The sequence below is a fragment of the Parasteatoda tepidariorum genome, chromosome 3 (assembly GCF_982258835.1).
Source record: "Parasteatoda tepidariorum strain Cologne lab strain chromosome 3, Ptep-v5.0, whole genome shotgun sequence".
Classification (NCBI taxonomy): domain Eukaryota; kingdom Metazoa; phylum Arthropoda; class Arachnida; order Araneae; family Theridiidae; genus Parasteatoda; species Parasteatoda tepidariorum.
In genome coordinates this window covers 110,259,522-110,284,715 of record NC_141757.1, presented here as the reverse complement: position 1 = coordinate 110,284,715, position 25,194 = coordinate 110,259,522, and the positions used below count along the sequence as shown (strand labels likewise).

Genomic DNA, 25,194 nt, shown 5'->3' with positions numbered 1-25,194 from the left:
TATACTGTACAATCGAGACCTTAAACAATATGATTTTGTTGCAGTTGCTGCAAATTATATTTTCGAAAACCAATAGTAATTTAACTAAACCTCATTAAAACTTTCAAGAATTCACGCATAAAATCTTTTATAGACAATACTTTCGACATAATTGCTATGACTTTTAAAGTCGAAAATGGCATCGAGTTTTAGGCAGAAGTTAATTGCAGTTCTAAATACTCCAATAATTTTAAGCTGGCAGATACATAAAATTAAAATACGATTGGGGAGTTACACTCAGTGTATACCTTCATTGTAAGGTATAAACATTTAAAAAATATTTAAAAAACAAAATTTAAATTTGAAATCTGCAAAAAAATATTTTTTTTTTGTTTCATTATTTTATTTGTTCACTAGATTCTATAATTTTTTTAATATCTATAATATTTTTAATATTTTGTTGATTACTGACTTTTGTTAACAAAAAAGAGCTGTTTTTACATCTTTTGTACAAGCAGTCCTTTTTGTTATATACTAGCTCTTCATGTATTCGTGACTTATGACAACAAAGTATGTCAACAAAGTATGTCAACAAAGTATTAAGTAAAAGTGGAGTAAAAATTCGAAACTATCTCCTCGATTCTCAATTGCATTTTGTTGCTTTAAACATTGTTAATTTAAAAACGATGTTTACATACTCTGAATTATTTAATTAATTAATTAATTAAAATAAATTTCCTTTTTTTTTTCTTTACCGTAAATTTTTCCAGGCCACAAGCTTTCAATTATCCAAAAAACGTCTTTTTTTTAAAAAAAAAAATACTCTTTTCCAATGCATTTTTTCAGTTAAATTAGAACTAATTCTTTTTTAATTATTTCTAAATTTAAAAGTTTTTCTACAAAGGTTTTGATTTTTGAATGTGAATTAAATTGGGCAATTATAATGATTGTTATCTTTTTAAAACTAACTAGTGGGCTGCGCCCCCTGCTCGCTAACGCTCGCCAACCCCCGAAAATTGCTACGCAATCTTATATGGTTTGCTTCGCGTACCAAGATCGCTTCGCTCGCTACTAACTTAGGTACATTGCAAATGCACACAATTCTAAGAATTCAAAACAATCATTCAAATCCATATAAAAAAATTACATCTTTTTAGTAAATACTAAGTCATTAAAATAAATTTGAATTCAAATAAATGACATGTAATTCGTTAAACCTATTAGAAATGTGCTATAGTATAATTCGTGATGTAAATCAAAAATCGTCAAATAAATTCGTAATGTATAAATTCGTGAAAAAAAGCGCTTTCGACAAAATACTAAAATAGAGATCTATCGACAAAGACTACTCACTTCTGCCTAGCTTAATAGTATGAGATTGTCGCAGCTGATGCTCTCTGGTTATTTCAGTTTCCGTTTTTAAAAGCGCTATATGTTGAGTCACCTCAGATAGATTTGGCATGTGACATTTTTTGCGGCAATCATGGGTCGATTCGCCGTGTAACAGAAATAGTAGCGTAAGCAAAACAAAGCAAACGTTGCCACCGGCGGAAAAGAAATACAGCCAAAATTTGGGAGCCACGTAAGAGAATTATATATATTAGATATTTAGATCTATTGGTAAACAGAAGTGATTTTTCTAAGTAATCATTTTTTTAAATAACATTTATGTTGTTATAACGTTATATTGTTGAAACAAATTTGATGAGTTCACATCCTTAATTTAATATTTTCACTTACCAAGCGGTAGAATATATTAAATACTTTTTTTTTGCCTGCATCTCATTGTGCATGAAGCTGATTCTTAAGTTCTAAATCATTTAACAGATCTCTTTAACTGTAATTTATAACAGTATATTAATGTCATTTGCTCAAAAATAATAATTGTTAGACCACCTTTCTAAATAACTTTATCTTAAAATGTAAGGCAGATTTACATTATAATACTAATAAAAAAACAGCAATTCTCTTAGTTTTAAACTCTTGAATTAAAAGCGTAATAATAGCAGTACAGGAAAATAACTTTAAGTTAGGGATTAAAAAATATTTATAGAAAAGCATGACTTTTATTAATTTTATGCTGACTACAACCAAAACAATAAGGAGACGAATGAGGAAAAACTGGATCACACCACGTGATTTTCTGGCCAATAAAAATGCACCGACAACAATGGAAAACTGCGACACCATCATTAGAATTTTATATATAGTAAGATATCTTAAAAATTTACGTTTATATCATAATAATAATTTTATAATATAATAGTTTGGATCGTTAGTTTATATTGTTAGTTTTTTTTAATGTAACGATAAGATTACAAAAATGATTCTACGAAATTTTTGAAAAGCTGCTATTAAAACCCCTCAAAACAAATTTTCACATTTTCTATCAAAGCACTGGAAAAAATAGGGTCAAAACAATTAGAATAGGGTTAAAATTTACCGTGTTTTTGGCTTTATGAGAACACCAAAAAGCACGGTAATTTTTACCGAAGCGTTTTGGAAATATTAACAATACAATATGATTGTATAATATGTGTTAAAATGTGGTAAATGTGATAAAATTTAGTAAGTGTTAAAATGTGGTAAATGTGATAAAATTTATTAATTTAATTACAATACATTACAGCAGTGTTTCCCAAACGTATGACTTTTGCGCACCCTTTCTAAATTTTTCGTAACGATTCGTAAGATTTCATGCAAAATTTAACTTTTGTTAAGCTTTTTAATAGAAATTAAGAACATTATCTGACCTTTAATACATCTGCTTAAACTATTTATAAGAAGTGATGGATAAATTTTATTATATAGTTTATTTAAATATTAAGACATTACCTTTTACACCATTAGGAAAGTAGATTTCTGAAACTACGAAAATTCCGCAGTAATTGGAAGATTTAGGTTTTCAAATCAACATTTGAGTAAAAAGGAAGAATAAATATTCCAATTTCTGACGAGTCACTGATGAAGTCATTAAAAGTTAAAGGTGGAATTAAAAGTCTCTGGTTTGAGATTGTATTTGACAATGAAGTTTAACGACGACTTTGAAGCTCTAATAGACAAATAAACCGCGCTTGATGACTTTAATCGCTAATTAGCTCTTCTCGATCGCAATCATTATTAACCCTTTCAAGACCAGTTTTTTTTTCTTTAACACACTTTTAAAATTCAATTTAAGAAAAATAACAATATTCTGCCAAAATATTAAAAAAAAAATTCTGTGTGTATTATTGGGGGACTGGGACAAATGTGACCTATCGGAATTTTTAGACGGGACACATATGTCCCAATGGCGTTTCTGTTCTTTTACGACCGAAAAGGTTAAACGATTTTTTTTCTTTTTCAAAGTGCTTTAGTAACGTTCAATATGCGTAAGGTTTTTTTTGGAATATTTTCAAAGAATTCTAGAACTATATATTTAAGCCAGGCATTGCCAAATTATCTTTAAGTAAGACTCCTAATTCCCTGCATAAAGGGAAAATAAAAGAGAACAATCCCGTAACACTTTTCCCTAGAGGGAAAATGAATAAGGAGTTATTTGTTGACGTGGTTAGCGCTGCGTATAAACTCGCCTAACTATATTGTTATTCTTATTACGTGAATTTTATTTTTATATACTTTCATGAAATTCATGTCTTTTCGAAAAGGAGTTTTCTTTGGCTCTATGCTATTTTTTTCTATGTGTAGGGAAAAAAATCACAGTTTTTAAATAATACGAATACAACAGTCAAACTTAAACGAAAATTCAAACATACAAAGATATTTTTCTAAGAAAAAAATCGTAAATCTAATAAAAAAAACATTTATTGCTAAATACGTAAACAAGTATGACTAAATTAGCACCGAAACAATAAATATACACTCATTAGAGTTTTCACTTAATGCTAACTCAGCAACCCACATTAAACGGAAATTCGAAAACATCTTATTCTAAAAGAAAAAAAAGTATTCTAATAAAACACTTGTCACTAAACATGCTAATATGCTCTAAATTAGAAATAAAATTCAGGAGATTTGCACGAATTACAATTTTCAACTAATGCTAACACAACGGTTAAATTCTGATGGAAATTCAAACTCCCAGACGAAGAGAAAAAAAATGGAATCAAACAAAAAACCACTTATCATCAAATGAGTGAAAAGGTATACTCAAATTTGCAAATAAAATACAACGGTTACAATCTTATCACATTTTTTAATAAGAATAACACAGCAACGCAAAGTGAACAGAAAGTCATATACAATAATATATTTTTCTGGGGAAAAAAATAGAATCTGGTAAAAAAATACCTACAAATAAATGCGTGAATAAGTTTGCTCTAAATTAACAATAAAATATAATAGTCATACTCTAATTGCAACTTCTATGATATACTAGCACAACAACCCAAATTAAGCGGAAAATTAAAAACCATATTTTTTTTCAGAGGGGAAAAAATGTATCAAATAAAAAAACACCCATTACTAAATGTGCAAACATGTATGCTGAAATTGGCTGTGAATTATAACAGATAAACTCTCATTACAATTTTTCAGTAATGCTAACAGAGCAATCCAGCTATAATGTAAATTCAAATAGACAAGCGTCATTTTCTAAGAGAGAAAAATACTGAATCTAATAAAAAAAAACACTTATTACTAAACGTGTGAATAAATAACCTGTAAAATGGAAATAAATTATAAAAAGTTTGTTCTCAGAACAGTTTTTAAGAAATACCAACACAAATAAAGTTAAACTGAAAAACATTTTTTACAAAGAGAAAAAAGACTGGATACAATTAAAAACAGAACACCTATCACTAAATATGTGATTAAGTAGGTACTAAATTCGCAATAAAATACAATACATATACTCTCATTAAAGTAAAGTTTCTAAATTGAAGAAACATCTAATCTCTTGGCAAAGAAAACTGCATCCTTTCTTATAAGGACAGCTTAAAATATGAACCAATACAATATATTTACGTCTCTGGGATTAGAGAGCTGCGGTCGTGACTTCGGAAATCCGGACTACAGAGAATAGAACTTCCTTTTTTTTTTAGAAAAAATCTTTGAGTTTAAAGAAAGAAAGAAACTGAAACCCAGAACAATTCTTTTCCTTTTTTATACTTTGGCCTTGAAAAAATAAATACAATTCTTGAAGGAATGTTGAAATTTGAAATTCTTTTTTATTAAATGCAACAAATAGTTTTCTTTTTCCCAACATATGGTTATCTTCTTTAACATGATACAACAAGAAAATATCCTCAAATAATATATATATATATATATATATATATATATATATATATATATATATATATATATATATATATATATACACTAGCTGGATATCCGTTCTTGGTACGGGGTGAAGAAAAAGCATCGATTTTTTAGCGCAGAAAAGCTCTACAAAATCATGCACGGAACTTTTAGACAAAAACCAGGTATAATAAAAGATAAAATGACTTCACTGTGTTTTTTTATTTGTTGCCTTCTCGGTGACTTTACGTTATTAGATTTTGGAAAACACATTTTTAGTAGGTCATCTCATCAAAATAAGGACTAACTGTATTCCAAATCATCTGGCATAATGCTGCTTCTTAAGGCAACTCATGTTATTTAAGATTTACCATAGTCATAGCTACTTTCTCTTGTACTTATGTCTTCGTGGAAATATATGAAATCTATCATAAAAACATAAAGTATTGGCGCAGCTTTCATCGGTATCAAATTTAGTCCAAAATACTAAGTGTCTATATAAGATTATATTAGGTACCTATTAAAACTGAGTAATTATAATTACTGGCATCAGGGTATACCCTGATGCCAGTTATGTCCATTACCAAAATTAGGCATCATTGGTGTCAATATAGTGACTTTTTGCTGTACTACATATCGAATAAGTGTATTTTTTCCATTAATTTTTCTTTTTAGTTCAAAGAGTATTTTTTTATTTCAATTGATACTAATGAAATAAAAAAGACGCCATTTTCCTCTTCATGTAACGTAAATGTGGGTAACTTCCATCAACGAAGTCAAATTTCTCCCAAATATTTTATACTGATGTTCCCTTGTCTTCTAAATTTGGTTCAAAAGGACAAGGCTTTGGAGTTGAGCACTAGTAGTCGTAAACCCAAAATTGTGTCGGCTATTCAATGACGGTTAGGAAATATAAAATAAAAATATTACTATTGGAGCCATGGTGGCCAAGAGAGTAGAGTGCTCGCCTCCCAATGAGGTGGCCCGGGCAAGAATCCCATAAATGGCTTTTATTGATGGGATTCTCACCGCACCCGGCTCTCATCGACAACATTGTTGATGTAAAATATTCTCAGTCGTAGACGGATCATGGGTTAGAGTCCCCTTGACGTCAGGATAACGGTGGTTTTCGTGGTTTTTCTCTCCATGTAACGTAAATGTGGGTTAGTTCCATCAGAAAAGTCCTATAAGAAGGCAATTTTCTCCCAATACTTGATACACGAGTTCCCTTGTCTTCTGGATAGGGTTCAGAACTACAAGGCTACGGAGTTGAACATTGATATTCGTAATCTCAGAATTGTGTCATCTGTTTGACGCCAGTGTTAAAATAAAATAAAATCATGATGATTTCAAATTGCATGTGTCCTGTTTCGGGGCAGGTGGGTCATTTGGGTAAAGGTTCTACCATTTCGTGACTGTCAGCACAATATTGGCAATTTGGTCGCCGATTTTACTTCCTATACAACCACCTCATAACAACTGATCTGAAGCTGTTCGAATTTCGAGCCGGTTCCGAACTTAAAGCCGAACTCCATCTTTCCCAATGACCGATTAGTGCCTTAAGGCTTAGGTCATCGTAGCTCATTTATTAAAAATAATATAAAGAATTTATATTAAAAAAAATAGAGTAAATGCTTTTTAAAAACTAGCATGAAAAATTCTAAAAAATATCAAAATTTTAAAACATTTCAAACATTCTTTAAATAACGTAAATATTTTAAAAATATAGTCTCAAAAATCAAACAAAAATCAAACAATCAGACAAAATACTAATTATATATTATAAAATAATATCACAACATATTTTACAAAATCAAATCCTTTCACTCGTTCGAGTATTATTCCAAATACATATTGTTTAAATATTTTATCAGTGAATTGCCGCCAATAATTTAAAGCGATAGGGAACGGGTGCTTCAAATTTCGAATTGAACACGACTTCAATGCTTTGTTCTCAATTTTCCGTTCGCACGAAAACGACTCTAAACGATTTACTGTTTTAACAAAATTATGTTGAGAAGAATTGCCTGCTAGCTATAAACACTCTCCTTTAAAAATCCCTTTACCGTAAACAGAAAATGAATAAACTTACTACTTTCAATAGAAAATATTTTAACAGCGATGCAAATAAGGTCTTAACTATATTTCCCAGAGTAACAGTATAATTTTATGCGTCTTGTATTTTGGATCATATTCATTTTAAAATTTAAAAACGGAATGTGGAAATTCAACAGATATTTGATGAGTTCCAGCTATTTTATTGAAAATCACGCAATTCATATGGAAATAAATCTATGAAATTTTAAAATAAATATGGAGTGTAAGAATAATAGTGACCGACCTACACCCGGAGGAGTTTTCGGAGAAGGGTTCGATCCTTCGTCACGTGAGAACCAAACATTACAAAGTTACAGTAAAGTAAAATTAAAACTAACAAAGATCGATACACTTTAGAAAATATCAGAATATCGATGACGTGTAAATTTAAAACAATAAATCAAATATTTTAAACCATGTCGGAAAGTAAAAAATACGAAGTGGATAAATGAACGCAAAATGTGCCCAAGCAAGAACAGATAGTTCAGCATCCCCAATAAGATTTATAAAATTGAGTGCAACTATAAAATTGTAATTGTTTTTTTTAAATCGTAAATGGCACATATAGAATGAAAATTGACAAGTATTAAATAAAAAGATATTTTAAGGAACAATATAAGTGTATGTGGAAATTGTATGTTTGCTTTTTTGGGGGATAGCAAAAAATATATAAATAAAAATTAACTAGCCCTTGTTTATATTATTTCTGGTATTTAAAAAATATTGGAGTAAATTCTAATAGTTGTAAGTGAAGCGTTAAAGAAATGGATATACTTATTAAAAATATTATAGTACAAATAATTTTAATATTCTTGTAAATCAATACTTTGCACATAATCAGAAATGCTATTCGAGAAAAATATAGTAAACTGTATAAGAATGACAAATTTAACAACATTCATATAATGTTAAGGTGGAAAAGGTTAGATGTTTCGAGTGTTCGAAAAAAGGAGCCTATACTCAAGACCCAAGAGACTTAAAAGCCGTTTACGATCTTGATAATGTTTTAAGCTAATGAAGTTCAAGTTTTTATTTTATCAAGTATATCTTTTCGTAGCATTTTATGTATAATAATGATCCATAAAGAGCAAATGCAATTTTATTTAACAACCAAATAGAACATTTTATTATGTTTTTTTTTTAAATTTAATTTATCTATTAAACTTAGATAGTTTTTAAATGGCTTAGTTATATTCTGAGGTTTTCAAATGAAAGTTAAAAGAATATGTTCTCTTAAACTTCTGAAGGGGAAAAAATAAAGAAAAAGGGGTTGTTATAAAACGACTGAAATAAATCTTCGAAATTATTTCAAACGATAATTTAAAGAGTATAATTTTTATTTATTCTTAATTAATTCATGATTTAGATAATGCAATAAAATACCAATTAAGAACTATTTAAAAACTGTAAGCAAAAACAAATTAAGCTTTTGTATGAAAATGTTTAGTAAAAAAATGCATTATTAAAATTTTAAAAGTAACCAAAAATAAATATCAGGCTATACTTTTTTGAATCATGTAACATAGCACTGATGTTTGAAATCATGAAGAAGAAAATAAGATAAACAAAAGAAAAAGGTAATCTTTCGAAAACAAAGAAACCGTAATTCGACACAAAAACCGATCAGAAAGAGACAGAGCAATATTTTTCCAAACTAACCAAAGGATTATTAGAGAAAATAGGAAAGCAATGTAGGTTAGAGTTATGGAAGAAATATTAAAGTATCCGTGTTAAAGATTGAACATAGTGATAAAATAGTCATTTAACTCTTCTGAAACAAGCTGTTTCTTTAAAAATATGCTTAGCGTATTAAAGTTGCTCAAATTTTCTGATGAAATTTGTTTTAAAAATGTTCTCAGAACAATGTCTTAACTGTATTTTTTGAAGATCTTTCGACAAACAAAATAACCAAAAAACCTAAACTAAAGTGCTTTACGCGTGACCAATATTAAAATTTTAAATTATATTTTTATATATGCATCATTTTGCTATAAAAAATATTTGAGCTTTAAAACAGGGAAAAATCTAAAAAAAATTTTTAAATTATTGACTTTTTTTTAAAAATGCCAAAGTGGCGATATTTTTTCATCCAAAATGAAACCCATAAACATGGATTTTCAAAAATGTTTCGCGAAGAAAAAAAAAAAAACAATTTAAATACCTTACACTTAAAGCAAAGCTATAATTTAAAACAATATATGCCATCGTGCCGTGAAGAATTACAAGGATTTCAGAACGAACAAATAACTTAAAATATTTTAAAAATAATTAAACTTTTTTGAAAAACGCCAATTTGGCGATATTTTACTACCTTGATGAAAATTATCGAAATCAATGCCTTATTCTCAGTTTTTGGAAATTTTAATGAGTCCAGATAAGGCAGTAGCGAAGTAAGTTTTTAAATATTTAAAAATAAAACCGCAGGTGCTTTTCATTTTCTCAAAACTGAGGCTTTCTCGCTATATTGACGTTTTATGCAATTTGCAGAATAAACATGTGGGTGCTGGCTAAAGATAGCCTAAACTTGACCTAACAATTTTAAACAACTGTTACAAACTCACATCAGTTAAAACTCGACTTACTCATAAAAACTTTAAAAAAAAAACATGTTGTTCTTCTTATCATAGATAAATTAGAAAATAAGTCTTCACATTTATAGAGGACTTACACATAAAACATAATATGAGATATTCTAGTATTAGAAAATAATATTTATTTACTCTGTTTTGATGATCATTTAAGCAAAATCCTTAAACTCAACATTTCTCATACATTAAGATCACTAATATTAAGCATTTAGGCTTGACAATATTTTGGCTTATCTGATGATCAGTTACACTACGCTGCAGGATTAAGTATGGACTTCAGTGTGATTTAATCTCAGGCAATAAGAGTAAGCATTATCAGCTCGTACTATTACTGTTTGCATTTGAGTACGTGCTTGAATTTAAGTGTTATACGTACGTGATACGTGCTATTTAAACGTATTTAAAAAACAAAAACATTTTGATATTTTTTATTTTAATAAATTTCTTTGTAATAGCATCAAGTAGGACGAAATAACCCAAAATGGTGGGAGGCAACCAAGGTTCGAATCCCTTCGATAACTATTGCTTCGCATACTGCTTCTGGTTAGCGGAGAACATGGTCTTAACGGTGGTTGGGAGGCCTTTAAACTACGACTTTCATAAAAGGCAAAAAAATGCATATTGAGGGTGATGATTGTGAATCACCTTTTACATATTTCAAATATCTCTAATGCGCTTGAAGTATAAAATTATAATATTGCCATTCTAATGCCTCGCTAATTTTCCCTTTAATGAGAAATTAAAGCTATTAAAAAAATTTTCGGACAAAAAACTTAAGTTAATCTGTATGTTCCCGGATCAGTAAAAAGCGAATTTATTCTAAATGAATTTATAAACTATAAAAATGGGAGCATGTAATAGAATACAGTATTAATAATGCGAAAGCATTTCCAGGAAATAAAAAAAATATTTTCCCGAAACTAGAATACATTTTTAGAACGAGGGAAATTTTATATTTACACTACAATACTCAACAATGACAAGAAACTATTATATTCAGGAAACTAAAATAATAAAAATAGTATTTTGTATGTATTTCCAACAAACAATACTAACCACCTCTTTTTTTACAATTTTACGAAAGTCTGTTGAATACGCTCGCTCTTATTCTATTCACTCCCTTTAACAATAATAATGAGTGCACTTTAAACATTTCTCTGAAATCTCATCAACAAAGCCTCACGTGTACTTCTACTGACTTTATTTTCTAAATATTAAGTATTATGTAGTACTTAGACCCTTAACGATCTTGACATTTTCAAGAAAACGGTCATAAAAATACCTATTACTTTTATTCAAGAAAATTATATAAAAAAGGTGTATCTACAATGTACGTATTCATTTTCGGTTTTAAAATTTTTATTTTAGCTTGAAATAAAAACTCGACATTTGCTCCATATGTAGTATTTATGTCCATGTAACACTGATTCCATAACGTACGCGATATTAAACATTATTTTATCACAGAGCACAACTAAAGATAACTTATGAGTTGAACAAAACATAACTTAACGTTAATTGAGGGACAGTGACCATATATATATATATATATATATATATATATATATATATATATATATATATATATATATATATATATATATATATATATATATATATATATATATATATATATATATATATATATATATACTACTTGAGCAATATTTACGGGTAGATCTGTATTTTTAGTGTCATGTTAGCTTTGCAGGCATACATTTATTTTTATGGTGATTGACTGTAACACTTTTAGCCAGTCACTGACCGTCATCAAGTAGTGAAATGTTTTAGAAAGTTACAATAAGGTCTTCATTCGAGTTTTTTTTTCAGACAACAAAGGATTTCTATTTTCATTATGCTAGAATTTAATTACTTTATTCAATCAGACACTAAATTCTTATTTTTGAATATTTTCTGTTACATTTCAGGTAATGAAATGAAACAAACCATTTTACTAAATATGGATTTGTTAAATAAATAATTCTAAGAAGCTGAATCATAAAGATATTACTTTATTCAAAACTTCATTCGCTTCGAAAATAGACTGAATGGAAACAACAGTTGACATGTTTTAAACGCTCAAAAATAGACCTCCTTTCAAGATTCTCTAGACGTGATTGGTTTTTATTGAAATTACATACATTTGCTGACTTGTGTGCTCAATATAGGCTTATAAGTCATTGTCAAGTAGAAAATATAGATAGAACAATTCAGAGAAAGACATCACGAAGAATACATCCAAGGTTACGGCGGGATTCGAACCCGCTACCTCCACGCTTAACAGAGCGTTCTAGACGTGAATGAGAAGAAACAAAAGTGTTGGTAAAATTGCCATAAAAAATGGAAAAATAAAGGTGTGAAACGAAACTAAAACGAATAACAGCCGAGAGAGAAAAAGGATGAAAAACAGAACAAGAAAAACTACTGCCAGGCTAAAATGTATTTCCACGCGTCATGGAGAGGTGGTGAGGAATAAATGTCGTTAACAAGGGAATCGGCAATCACCTGAATAAAACAAGATTCTAGGATAGTAAGATGAGTTGATGTAACTAAGATGGAATTTTTTTTGGTATTGTTGAAATTGAATTTATGCCCAAGATTTGTGGTTTTTGTAGTTCTGTTTCTCACCTTTATTTTCCCACTTTTTTCCGTTTTTATCACTTTTTTTCTCCTCATTTTCGTCTGACAGGCCTTGAAGATGGGCGCCTATTTTGAAGCGCTTGAAACACTCCGTCATTTCCAGTTTGCATATAGATAAGTTAAACTTATAAACAAGGTTTGAAAAACTTTATAATCAATTCTTTTCGTAGCTTAAGATGACCCTTAATGTGAAATCTCGAAAAAGTAATAAAAATTAATGACTAAATATTTACAAAAAAGGGAAAAAAAGAAGTTAAAAAAAATGAAGAGGCGAAAAAATTTAAATTCTCAAAAGAGAATAATTACATTTTAAAAAGAAGGATAAAAATAAAATTAATAATACGATATACAAAAGAATAAAAGAAACCATTACGAACCGGAAAACAAAGCAATAAAAATAGTTTTGCATTATTCTGAACAATGCAAACAACCATCCTTTTCAGAATCTTACAAAAGGGTGCAGCAGAATCTGCTGATCTTTTTTATTAATATTATTCAGTTCTTTATCTCTCCATCTAAAGTATTTAATGAGTGGGAGTGTGGAATTCTATTGGAATTTCATAAACTTAATCGAAAACGCAGTCCATCGACTTGAAGTCGTTTTTCTATGATAAACGTTTTTTTTTTTTTCCCTAAAAAAAATGATGGATTTGTTGATTAGTACAGGAGAAGTGAGAACAAGTCCTTCCAATTCGAGAATAATGTTCTTTTTCATTTCGAAGGAAATGACGAAGAGGAAGTTTATATAACCCGGAATTCGAAATAAATCGATTTTCTAGCGCTTTGGGACTTATGATGGAAATTTATTTCATAGTTTTGAAATGTCTATTGGAAAAGGTAGTTTAAGTTTGGCTTCCCTTACTGCTGTTAATAATGGTAGCAGACGCTGTTAGCGGCGTTGTTAAGCGCCTAATATTATCGCTTAATAGAAGATGGAATACAAGTCAAAAGACATCACGTTTAAATTAGAAAAAAAAATAGAATGAGGAACCAACATGGCTGCGGGAAATATTTCCGCTATTCGCGGCCGGAAATAATTCCGGTTTACTTTACTTCTCTATTTCTTCACAAAATTTCCGTTTTGAAATTTTTCTTAGTCTTACTTATAAAACAATTATCTTTGCCTTCTATATATTTATATTAAAAATTTCTTAGCATATCCGAAATTTGCAAGATGCAATAGCGAGCAAGGATGTAGCCTCTAATCTATTTAAAAAGAAAATATAAAATGGCTGAAGTATATAAAAAAATTTCATAATATAAAAGAAATAAAAAATGACGTATAATAAAAAAAGAATAAAAATGCTAGTTCCAGAGTTGGCAAATAAACAGCGAGCTTACTGCTGGGACTATAATATATATTATAAAAAAAAGTGTACAAAAATAGTTAAAGTATGAAAGCTGTGGTATTGAATAACTTAACCAAAATAAGAGTGCATAGTGAAATGAAAGTAATAGCGAGTAAATTCTTCAGTTTTTAGAAAAGTTAAGTAAATATGAATGTCTGACCATCAAAACTTGGCCTAAATCATGTTATAAAGCAGTGTTCCCCAACCCCCGGTCCGCGGACCGGTACCGGTCCATGGATCAAATGGTACCGGGCCGCCCATTTCATTGAAACTGAATTTATACCCCAAATTAAAAGTATCTGAGTTCCATTAAAAAAAATATTATTTAAAAAAAAGGGGGCCCCGAAAGTAGTAACATAAATTTTTGTAATATATCATTGTCTCCGATTACCCCCAGATGGAACCGTCTCATTGCAAAGAAACAAGTTTAGGGTTCTCATTGATTTAATGTTCTAGTAAGTTAAAATGCTAAATCACGTTATATTTATTTTTGGTGTAACTGTATTTTGTTTGGAAGACATGTTTAAATACAGTTGAATTAGTCCCGCAGTAGATCGTTAAGACAGGGTTCCCAGCAGATCACCGAAGTCAAGCATCACTGGCTACTGTCAGTGTGCGGTTGGGTGAAAACTTGGATCAGTCTGCGTAGGGACCGAGGGTGTGCGGTATTGGTCCTCATTAAACTGTGTTACCGTAAAGTGCTCGACTTCGCGCGCAGGTTGTCGGACTACCGAAGCGGGGGTGCCATCCCCTCCGCAGAGGATCAAAATTGGGATGGCATCACTTCGGATCATCCTCCGGGATGTTTCCCAGACCGTCGCCAATAGCCCATCGTGTAGCTCCAGTGCGACGTAAATTAACAACAACAACAATTAAATTAAAATTTATATGATGTAAATTAATATTAATATATGTAATTAAAATATTATATATTAAAATTAATATATGTCATTAAAAATTATCTAAAATATAAACAATCAACGTCCCCCCCCCCCATGGGCCGTGGTAAAATTATCAAACGTTGACAGGTCGGCGTTGATAAAAAGGTTGGGGAACACTGTTATAAAGTTAAAGAAAAATTTTTTTTTAAAAAATAGGGAGAAAAAGATACACTTTAAATTAGCTAATCAGCAGGAACAATTTGTCAGATCTACCACTAGGGTCTCCTCGGTGCTATGAATAGTTTATTCGTGCGTATTTCAAAGAATACATTTATTTCAAAAATATGCAGATGGGAATAAAAGACGACATGTTTCAATTGCTCAAAAATAGGCGCCTATTCTCAAGATTTGCTAAACGTGAATGACGCCTGGTATATATTGAATCAAGATATATACCATTGTTCTAAGAATCAATAAAAAATTGCCGATTTCCAATAAAAATAACGTTTTTTTTCTTTCTTCAAAATTAGCTTTTGCTTGAATCTTGATTACATTAAAATTTTGATGAATTTTGATTAGATTAAAACATACATTACAAGAAATACTCAAAGTCTGGTAAAACCTACATTTTACCAAAGTGGCTTACTGTAAGTCAGAAGCTTTAATATGGTTTCATTTCAGTCTTTGACAAAACCTCTGAGACAACTAACATAGTAGTTACCCAGCCTTTTTGGTAAAAATTAGGTTTTGCCGGTAAGGCCTTTTTCTTTTACCAAAGTGGCTCGATAAAAGTTCGAAATATTCTTTAATATGATTCCGTTTCGGCCTTTCAGAGTAAAACCTAGGAAATGCCGAGCCATTTTTATGATTCCAAAGAATTACTGGTAAAACATAGAATTTATCAGACTTCGTGCTTTCACTGTAACATTTACACTAGCTTTTATTTTTTAAAACTTTATTATTCTTCAGATTTAAGAAATATATGGGATCCGGATCTAAAACAATTTCAAAAGCTGAAATAATATTTAGATCACGTTTTTTCCAAATATAACTTTTTTATATTTCGTGTTTTATTACCGGATGTTCATTTTACCGTTCGATGTGATGTCTACTAATTCTATTTTAGTGATCCTTTGTTTACAAACAAAATTACCAGTTACTTTTTTTTTCTAGCTACAAAAAAAAGAAGAATCAACTGAATATTTCTATTAGATATCCTCTTAAACTTAACAGAAGCATCAAATGCTTTTTTTTTTAAAAAACTTATTTTACATTTTTTTTTCTCCTACTATATATTAATTTAAGAGTGCAAGAGTACAGTTCATATAAAAGTTTACGTTTCTTAGCAAAATTCGTTTCGAAAAGAAAAATATAAGAAATAAAATTTTCAATTTAATTCGTAAAAGTGGGTGGTATGGTTTTAGAGTAAAAACATCAAGCGAGTAAAGAGAAAAATGCTTATTTTTTTACGAGGAACAATTTTAATAAAGTTTCCTGAAGAGTAGTTCAAGAAGAGAAATAAAAAATAATTTTGTAAATTAATTTTTCAAACTAAACAACTTCAGAATTTTCATATTTTCTTTAATTTTAAACAGCATATTTTCTCTCTTTTTAATATTTTTGTTTTTATTTTGCTCAAAATTTAAGTATACAGAAGAACAGCATTAAGTAATTCTATATAAATTTCCAATAATTCCAATATTTAAATGTTCACTGGTTGTGAACAGGTATTAACACTAAACCAATAATATCAGTACCTTGAACTGCAATTCCCAAAACATTTCCGATAATCCTAATGAGATGATGCTTTCAAATTTAATCATATTATCATGCATCATTAATTATCAAGCTTAGGGATGATTAAGTAGCATGATAATATGGTCCAATTTCATCAAAAATAGGGTTCAATGTAATCCAAATATTTCAACGATGTAGGATGTTCCAGGTTAAAAAAAGGCACAAAGTACCTTCAGATCTAGAACATTTATTTTAACGTAATAAAGAACCATTTCAATGATTTTCCATTTCGCTTCCATCGAAATGGAGGATTGAAGTTTCACCCTCTATTTTTCGTGCCCGTGATTTTTCTGAACTGAGAGTTAAAAAGTATTGTGCCAAAAAGTTTAAAAAATCTATTTCTTATGACCGGAATCAAGTCTATTTCTCAATCTATACACCAGATGGCAGAACCAGACTATTTGTGATGTATTTAGAGATAGTTAATTTTAAACTGAATATCTGCACTCATGAAATTAAAAATGAATACTATATTGCACTTACATTTAGTTTTATATAAGCATCTTGAATTTAAAAAAAGCACTTTTATGAACATTTTCTTCAAAATTACGTAGCCATTAAGGGGTTAAATATGCTAAAAAAGTTGAGCAAACGAAATTTTAAGTTACATTCTGTTAAGTTTTCATTCTGTAATTGCATTTCAGTGGGCAGAAGTTCACATATGGTATTTTTTAAACAAGTTTGACTGATGATCATTCGCGAAAATTCGCTCAAAAGCACTTAAAATTACAAAACCTTTCAAACAAAGTAGAATAAAAAAAATACGTTTCAAGTTGATAAATAAAAATGTCCCTTTCGGCTCATCGAATTTCAGGTCTGTACTTGCAATCCTGGTGGTATTTGACAGTTAGTAGTTCTGATGACTAAACATCGAAGGTTTACTTAATTTATTCAATGGTACTTTTTGTCAAATTTTTCCATGCAGCTTCCCAATCTTATAAAAGGTGTGCGTTAAAACAATATTAAATATTTTATTTCATAAGCATCGTTGAAAAACCGACCCAATGTTGAGTTTACGACTACCAATGTTTAACTCCATAGCCTTGTCATTTTGAATTCCATCCAAAAGACAAGGGAATTCCTGAATCAAATATTGGGAGTAATTTGTCTTCGTGGAGGACTTTTTGATGGAACTAACCCGCATTTGCGTTACACGAAGAGGAAAACTATGAAGACCTTCCACGGTTAGCCTGAGAGTAAGAGTACTCTATCCCATGATCTACCTACCACTGATTAAATTTTACGTCAGCACTGCGGTCGATGCGTGGCGGGTGCGGAATTCTTATCATATCGTTGGAATTCGAGCCCGGGTTCACTTCATTGAAAGGTGAGTGCTCCATCCCCTGAGCCACTACAGCTCAATATTAAGTTGAACCCCGAAACTGACAATTTAATACAGATAGATTTTTCAATAGTTTTTTACGTATTTCTTGTATTTAAAGCATGTCATGACGCTAATTAGCCATTCATGCTCTAATACAAAAAACCATAACAAAAGTTGTAGTATTATTGCGGCGTATTGTAGTATTAATAGTATTTCAATTGAAATTAATTGAAATACTATTTTGATAAATATCAAAATCGATTGCTGTCAGACGGATAAAAAAAAAAAAAATAACACGAATGTCTTGCAAGTTGATAGTTTTCGATGTTTCGTGTTTTTTTTTTTCCATCCGGGTTCTTTCTTATTATCAAGATTAATGTAATGTACACACACCACCAAGAGCATTATTTTCTTTTCTTATACAATTGTCCGGCCGGATTTCCATTTACATTTCCCATCCTAATACAAACAACCATTATTTCCGTTCTTCCATCATGGACTTGTCTTATTCTCCAGATAATTATTTTTTTCTCTTTTTTTTTTTGATCAATGACATGAATTTCATGCGATCACTTCGACAGAACTGCAACATAGTTGGCCAGAGAACTTACCAGGCAAAGATCACCCAAGTATCTTTCATAATAAGTAAATTTAATTCGGTTTCATATTTGCTATCAGTTTAACTTTTCAAATCCAGTTAAACCTCATTTACACGAAATCGCTTAACATGAAATACTGCTTTACGTGAAATATACCTTTACATGTTAGGTCTCGAGAGAAAGCAATCAATTTATATTGTGTATTAAATGTTTAACATGAAATTTTCAAGATAATTACCTCTTAACATAAAAGGAAACTGGACGCAGTAAAGATAATACGCATGTGAATAAGGTGCCAATTATTTATCTTAAGGAATGTTATTTCTATTTTTTCCCCTTTGTTAGAAGTAGTACGTAATATGTATTAATAGTACGCAATAAATTGTTTTTATGATCACGCAATAAATTGCTTTTAAGATGATGATGCTAAGATAACCTTGGTATCCTTGAAAATTCTACTCTGAGAAAAAAAAAGTAGGATCAAAACTAAAAGAATATGGTAAATCATGTTTCTGATTTTATGCGAATACAAAAAAGGTAGGAAATTTTTAGCGAAACATTTATTAATGATTTCGGAAAAATTAACAATAAAATATGGTTTTATAAAATGTGATAATATTTGGTGAATATGGTAAAATTTGGTAATTTTATCATGATACCTTAGAGCATATACGGTTACATTTACTTTTCAGTTTTGCATTTTTAATTAAATGTGTGGGTAATAAGAACTAGAATTTTGAAAACTAGAATTTCGGTAAAGCGCTACCATTTGGATGGAAAACTTTATAAATGAATGGTTTTAATACAATATATATTTGTTTTATTAACCAGAAATATGATTTTTTTCCCACTAGAAATATCTACACCATACAGTACCGTAATTTTATCAGAATATTTTTTTAAAATTTAACTTTAATTCAATAAAATATTTGCTTTTATCTCTGTACCAACGTTTCGTGCGAGTCTATAAATTAATACACATTTAGTAAAAAATACGAAACTGAAAAATAAATGTAATTAAATAACTGGATTTTATGATATGCTCAAAGATATCATGACATGTTACCAAATTTTACCACATTTACCTAATTTTATCACACATTATAAACCAATATTTAATTGTTAACTTTACCAAAATCTATACCAAAGAGCTTTTATAAGAATTACGGAAGTCTTGGGCGTTCCATTAGAGCCAGAAACACGGCAAATTTTACCATACTCTGGTAGTTTTGACCATATTTTTTCAGTTAACTGTCAATTAATACAAATTCTATTTTTTTTAAAGCTGCGATGGCTCAGGGGATAGCGCGTTCGCCTTCCGATGAGGTAAACCGGGTTTGAATCCCAGTCGATACGAATTCCGCATCCAGTTTGAACCGACCACAGTGCTGACGTGAAGTATCCTCAATGGTAGATGGGTTACAGTCCCCTTGCCGTCGGGCTAACCGTGTGAGATTCTCGTGGTCTTCCTCTCCATGAAACGCAAATGCTGGTTAGCCATCAAGAAGTCCTCCAAGAAAGGCAAATTTCTCCCAATACTCGATCCAGGAGTTCCCTTGTCTTTTGGATCGGGTTCAAAATGACAAGGCTGCGGAGTTGAACATTAGTAGTCTTAAACCCATAAAATTGAGTCGGCTGTTTAACGACAGTTATAAAAAAATATATACATAAAAATTATATTTTTAATGGACTGTGTAAGACTAAACATTTGATAATAAAGAGATATTTGAATCAATAAAACAGAAAGCATGAAAAATGATAGACATGGGTTACTTATGCTTAATCACATATTAATATCCCTTTGACACAGATAGGACAACCGTTTACATATTATGTTTTTTTTTGTGGATGCTCTATTTACAAGCAAAAATATATTTTGATATTTTTTAATAATAAAAAAGCAATCTAATAGTTACTACAAAAATCTGTTAGATTATTAGAATTATATTTGTACTACAATATAAAATCCAAAAAAAGTAGTTTGAATTTATTTTTATTATTATTTAAAAATTTATCAATAATTGATTTTATAAGTTAAAGAAATTTCAATAACGATTAACTATTTCTCATCAATCTAAATAACTGCATATAAGTGCAAAATTTAAAAAAAATTTTTTATTTGTAAGTGAGTAAATATTTTTCAGTGTATAGTAAGTGATATAATATTTTTCACTCATTTTAACCTAAACTAAAATGAGTGAAAATATTATATCACTACACATAAGAATACACATAATAAAAAAAAAGTTTGGAAAATATTTTACGTGGAATATCAGTGTAAGTGAATTTTTTTTTTTTGATTTAACTTATTTGAATCAAGTAGACGAGAAGCTCAAATGATCAATATAATGTACCTGATTAGGTCACTTAGGGATTATTTTTATTTATTTTTTTATTTTAAGGGCACTTTCTGAGAAATAGTTTCTCCTCAGACTATTAAGTGATTGAATCTACCGTGAATTGCTTACATAATCAGGGAAATGATTTCGGACGAAATGAGATTGTCTTCCGTGGAATTTTGATACATTCATCCATTTATTTAGATATTCCTTAGAAAAGGTACAATATAAAAATATATTTCTCATGTAAGTTCTTGTTTAAATGCGATCAAACCAATTTCTCCTTGACAGAGCAAACGAAAAATACCGATTTTTCCCTTTAAATTTTTCTATAAAAGAATTTTTTTTCCAGATATTTCAAATGTATTGTTGCTTGCTTCGTAGGTGGCTATCCATTCGACGTGGTTGGTAGAATATCGCCTGCCGTGGCTTCGATCAGGGATCACATCTCTTGGTGTCGGGAAAATTTGTTCTTAGTGGCTCAAATTCGATTCTAATGAAAACTCAAAGAAGGTTTCGGAGAAATAAAAAGACTGGTTATCAAAGAGACGTAAAGTAATTTACAGAGTTTGAAAAATTTTATTTCCGTAAAATTACTGAGTCTCCTGGGAATCTTTTCCGTATTTTTACAGAAGCTTTCTGTTTTTAATTCCCCGTAATTTTGTGCGTGAATCCTGACGCAACTGATTTCCAATTATCAGGAAACTTTCTATTTTTGTATCTGTTTTTAATTCTCTGTAATTTTATTTGCGAATCCTGACGCAACTGATTCGCAATTATCAGAAATTTTCTATTTTTACAGAAACTTTATGTTTTTAAGTCTCTGAAATTTTACATAAGAATCCTGAAGCAACTGATTTCCAGTTATCAGGAAACCGGGGGGGGGGGAAGCGGAGGGGTTATAATTGATATTTTAGTCAGTTTAAAAAAATTAACTTAAATATTTGCATTGATATTAGAAAATAATGACTTTGATTTCCCCTCATATCTCGTTATCAAGCTTCCAATTAAAGAAATTTAAAAAAATTATTGAAAACATTATTTTAAACTGTTCGTGCCCCAACGTCAGCACTCCTAGCTTTTTAACTTGATTCTAAAAGACAGGTTATCTAAGATTAGGAAATCGGTAGTTAGTTGATAGTTTCAAGCCGAAATTTCTTCCACTTCAAAGATACTCTAAATCTGAGGGCTTAAAGTATCTTCTTTATCAAAAACTTGTGGATTTTTATAGCAAAATGTTTTCCAAAAATCTCAATTTTTTTCACAATTTGTCACTTGAAAACTTCCGGTACTAAATACTACACTTGTGCCACGGTTTTATATTTTAGGAAAAGTAATGCGGAAAATTTCTAAACTTTGTGGAATTTAATGGCAAAATATTTCCTCAAAATCTGAATTTTTGTTCAAAATTTTTCGCTCAGAAACCTCCGGTACTAAATACTTCAGTTGTGGTATGGTTCTATATTTTTAAAATAAAAAAGGCTAACGTATTTTAAGGGACGAAGTGAAGAATTTAATCACTTTATCACTTCATTCAGTAAATCACCCTTTATCTTAAATCAATTTTTAAAATAATAATAATTTAAATTTATTCATCATTAAGCATATTATATCATTTGTTCGAAGTCTAATTGTTATTTAATCCATCTTCTTATAACTTAATATTTGTAGAAAAACAAAATAAAACTTTATTAATTCGCTTAACCTAATTATTAAAACACATTTGTCCGCTTGCATAATTCTTCTATCAGAAATAAGGATTCGCAATTTATTTTATTTTATTTCAAATCATACAAATGTTTATGAAACTATCTGGTAGAAATAAAATTTTCAGCTGAAGCAGGTACTGTATTTTTTTAATTCGAACACAACTTTTAAAGAAGATTGATACTTATGTTTGATATGCATCAAAGACGTGGAAATTATTTTTATTTGAAAAATATAGGGTGATTGTAAACTTGAAAATATCAAACATAAAACAACTCACTGTAATCTATGAAACTAATGAATTCTACAATTAAAACAAAGTATTTCCGTATTTATTCCAAGTGTTTCCAGTTTTAAATACAAATTGAATATTTCCGATCATGTAGTTAAAAAAAATCAAAATGTGTCACTCAAAACTTTTGCAAAAAAAAAAACAGCCAGAAAGAAAAATTCAAAAAAAAAAAAAAAAACAATGAAATTTTTTTTATCATGTAGAGAGAAAAAAAACTCAATTTGAGAACTTTCGTATTCTTTGAGAAAGTAGGCGACGTGGGAAAAAGTGGTTTAACCTTTTCCTAACACGTGGGAAAGTAGGTGAAAAGTTGTATCGATTCTTTCGTAATCGATAGATAGTATCGGAAAAGTGAAGGAATCAGTTAAAATTATTGGGTTTAAAAATACATGCAAAAGCAGATTCTTTAAAAAGAAACGATTCGGTAAAATAAAAAGAACAGTCTCCTACAAGTTAAATGTATATAAATCTACATTTAAAAACTATTACATATTGGATATCAATAGACTTAAAGAAAGCAATACGTATAATTGTAATCTAAGAAATGCTGATTTATGACGTGAAATAAATACATGGATATTATTCTATATTGCAAAAAAACTGATTTATGTAAAATAAAAATATGGATATTAATCTATATTGAAAAACAACTGATTTATTGAAAATAAATAAATGGATATAAATCTATAACTTCAGAATTATAGATTTATAAAAAATATAAAAATAGATATGTATAAAAATTATCGATTTATGAAGAAAGAAATTTTATTAATATAAAAATGTAAAATAAAATTGTTGAATAATAAAAATATCTGCACCATAAATCTACTGTTTTAAATGTAGAATTTGGTAGTTTTAAAGATTAGAGTGAATTGTTTTATGTTTGATATTTTCAAGTTTACAATCACCCGAAACATTTCAAATAAAAAAGGTAATTTTGAACACATGTTTGGGGGAATTCCCACGCTTTTCATGCATATAAAGCATAAGTATTAATCGTCCTTAAAAAGTTTTGTTCAAATTCAAAAAATACAGTACCTGATTCAGCTGAAAATTTTATTTCCACCAGACATTTTGTATGATTTGAAAAAAAAACATTTGCGAATTCTTATTTCTGATAGAAGAATTATGAAAGCGGACACATGTGAGCAACATTAATTATTATTTGTTTACACCACCTCCTGTCCAAGATTGTATAGTACTTTTCCCCCATAAAACTCACACTTGCCTCAAAATGATGGGTCATTGTGAAAGCCGTCTCTTGGTAAATGGGAATGAAACATTGAATAACTAATATACGTCTTGAAATATTTATAATTTTATTACTAATCCAATTTTTGCTGCTCTTTCCTTTTAGTAATAAATTTCCATCAAATACTTTACATGCATTCATAGTTGCTCGCATTGACTCTATAGATAATGTTAAAGATTACGTTTGCCACAAATATATTTCTAGTGATTTTTTTTATAACGAGAAACTTCATAACGATGGAGCATGAATGCAAGAATACATCATTCTAAACATGAAAGCTAACTAATAAAAAAGTAGCAATAATATCTTTAGTTTTCTGAAAACTGATTCCTATTGTCTATAAGTAATTATATTCTTATAAAATCATCAGCTGAATATCCATTCTTCGTTAGGAAAAATAGTAAATAATAAATCTATAAATAGCAATAATACGACATCATGCATAAAACTGAGAGGAATATATTGACACAATTAGCCAATTTCAGGATCAGCAGCAGAAAGACGCATTGCGGGCTCATTTGTTTACTATTGTGGGCTATGAAGGGAGAATAGCGTCATCTATTTGTAATGGAAAGTCATCTGAATGTGATGACGGTTTTGAAAAGGTAAATAATGTTACATTTATCCGAATTTGTATTATTCATTATCATTTACTTCCTTTTCAAGTGACTTTGGGTTATTAGATTAAGCAAAAACAAGATTTAGAAGCTAATCCCCTTAAAATAAATATTTACAACATTCATTATCATTTAACATAACAATTGATAACTCACGATAGTAAAAATATACCACAATTATCAGCTATTTATCTCTTTCTGGGGGCGTGGAGGCGTAAAAAACTATAATAACAGCACATAGGAAATACCTATATTAGTATATTTTGGACCTATAAATACAGCAACTATTACCAAAATACCATTAACAACTATTAGCAAAATTTATGAATCATCATTGGCGTTAATAATAGGAAAAAGAATTATGAAGAAATGGAGTCGAATTTTTACTGTCCATCGAAATCTTTTATCCATTAATTTGAATCTTTATTGCCTAAATTTTACCTTGGCCTTAAATAACTTTAGAAATATAATACAATATATATATATATATAT

General features: G+C 29.4%; 1 protein-coding gene across 8 annotated transcripts in view; it reads right to left on the bottom strand.

Annotated features, from left to right (window-relative positions):
* Dgk (diacyl glycerol kinase 1) overlaps positions 1 to 25,194 on the bottom strand; it is a 464,938-nt gene that overhangs the window by 369,041 nt on the left and 70,703 nt on the right. The gene's annotated exons all lie outside the window — the stretch shown is intronic.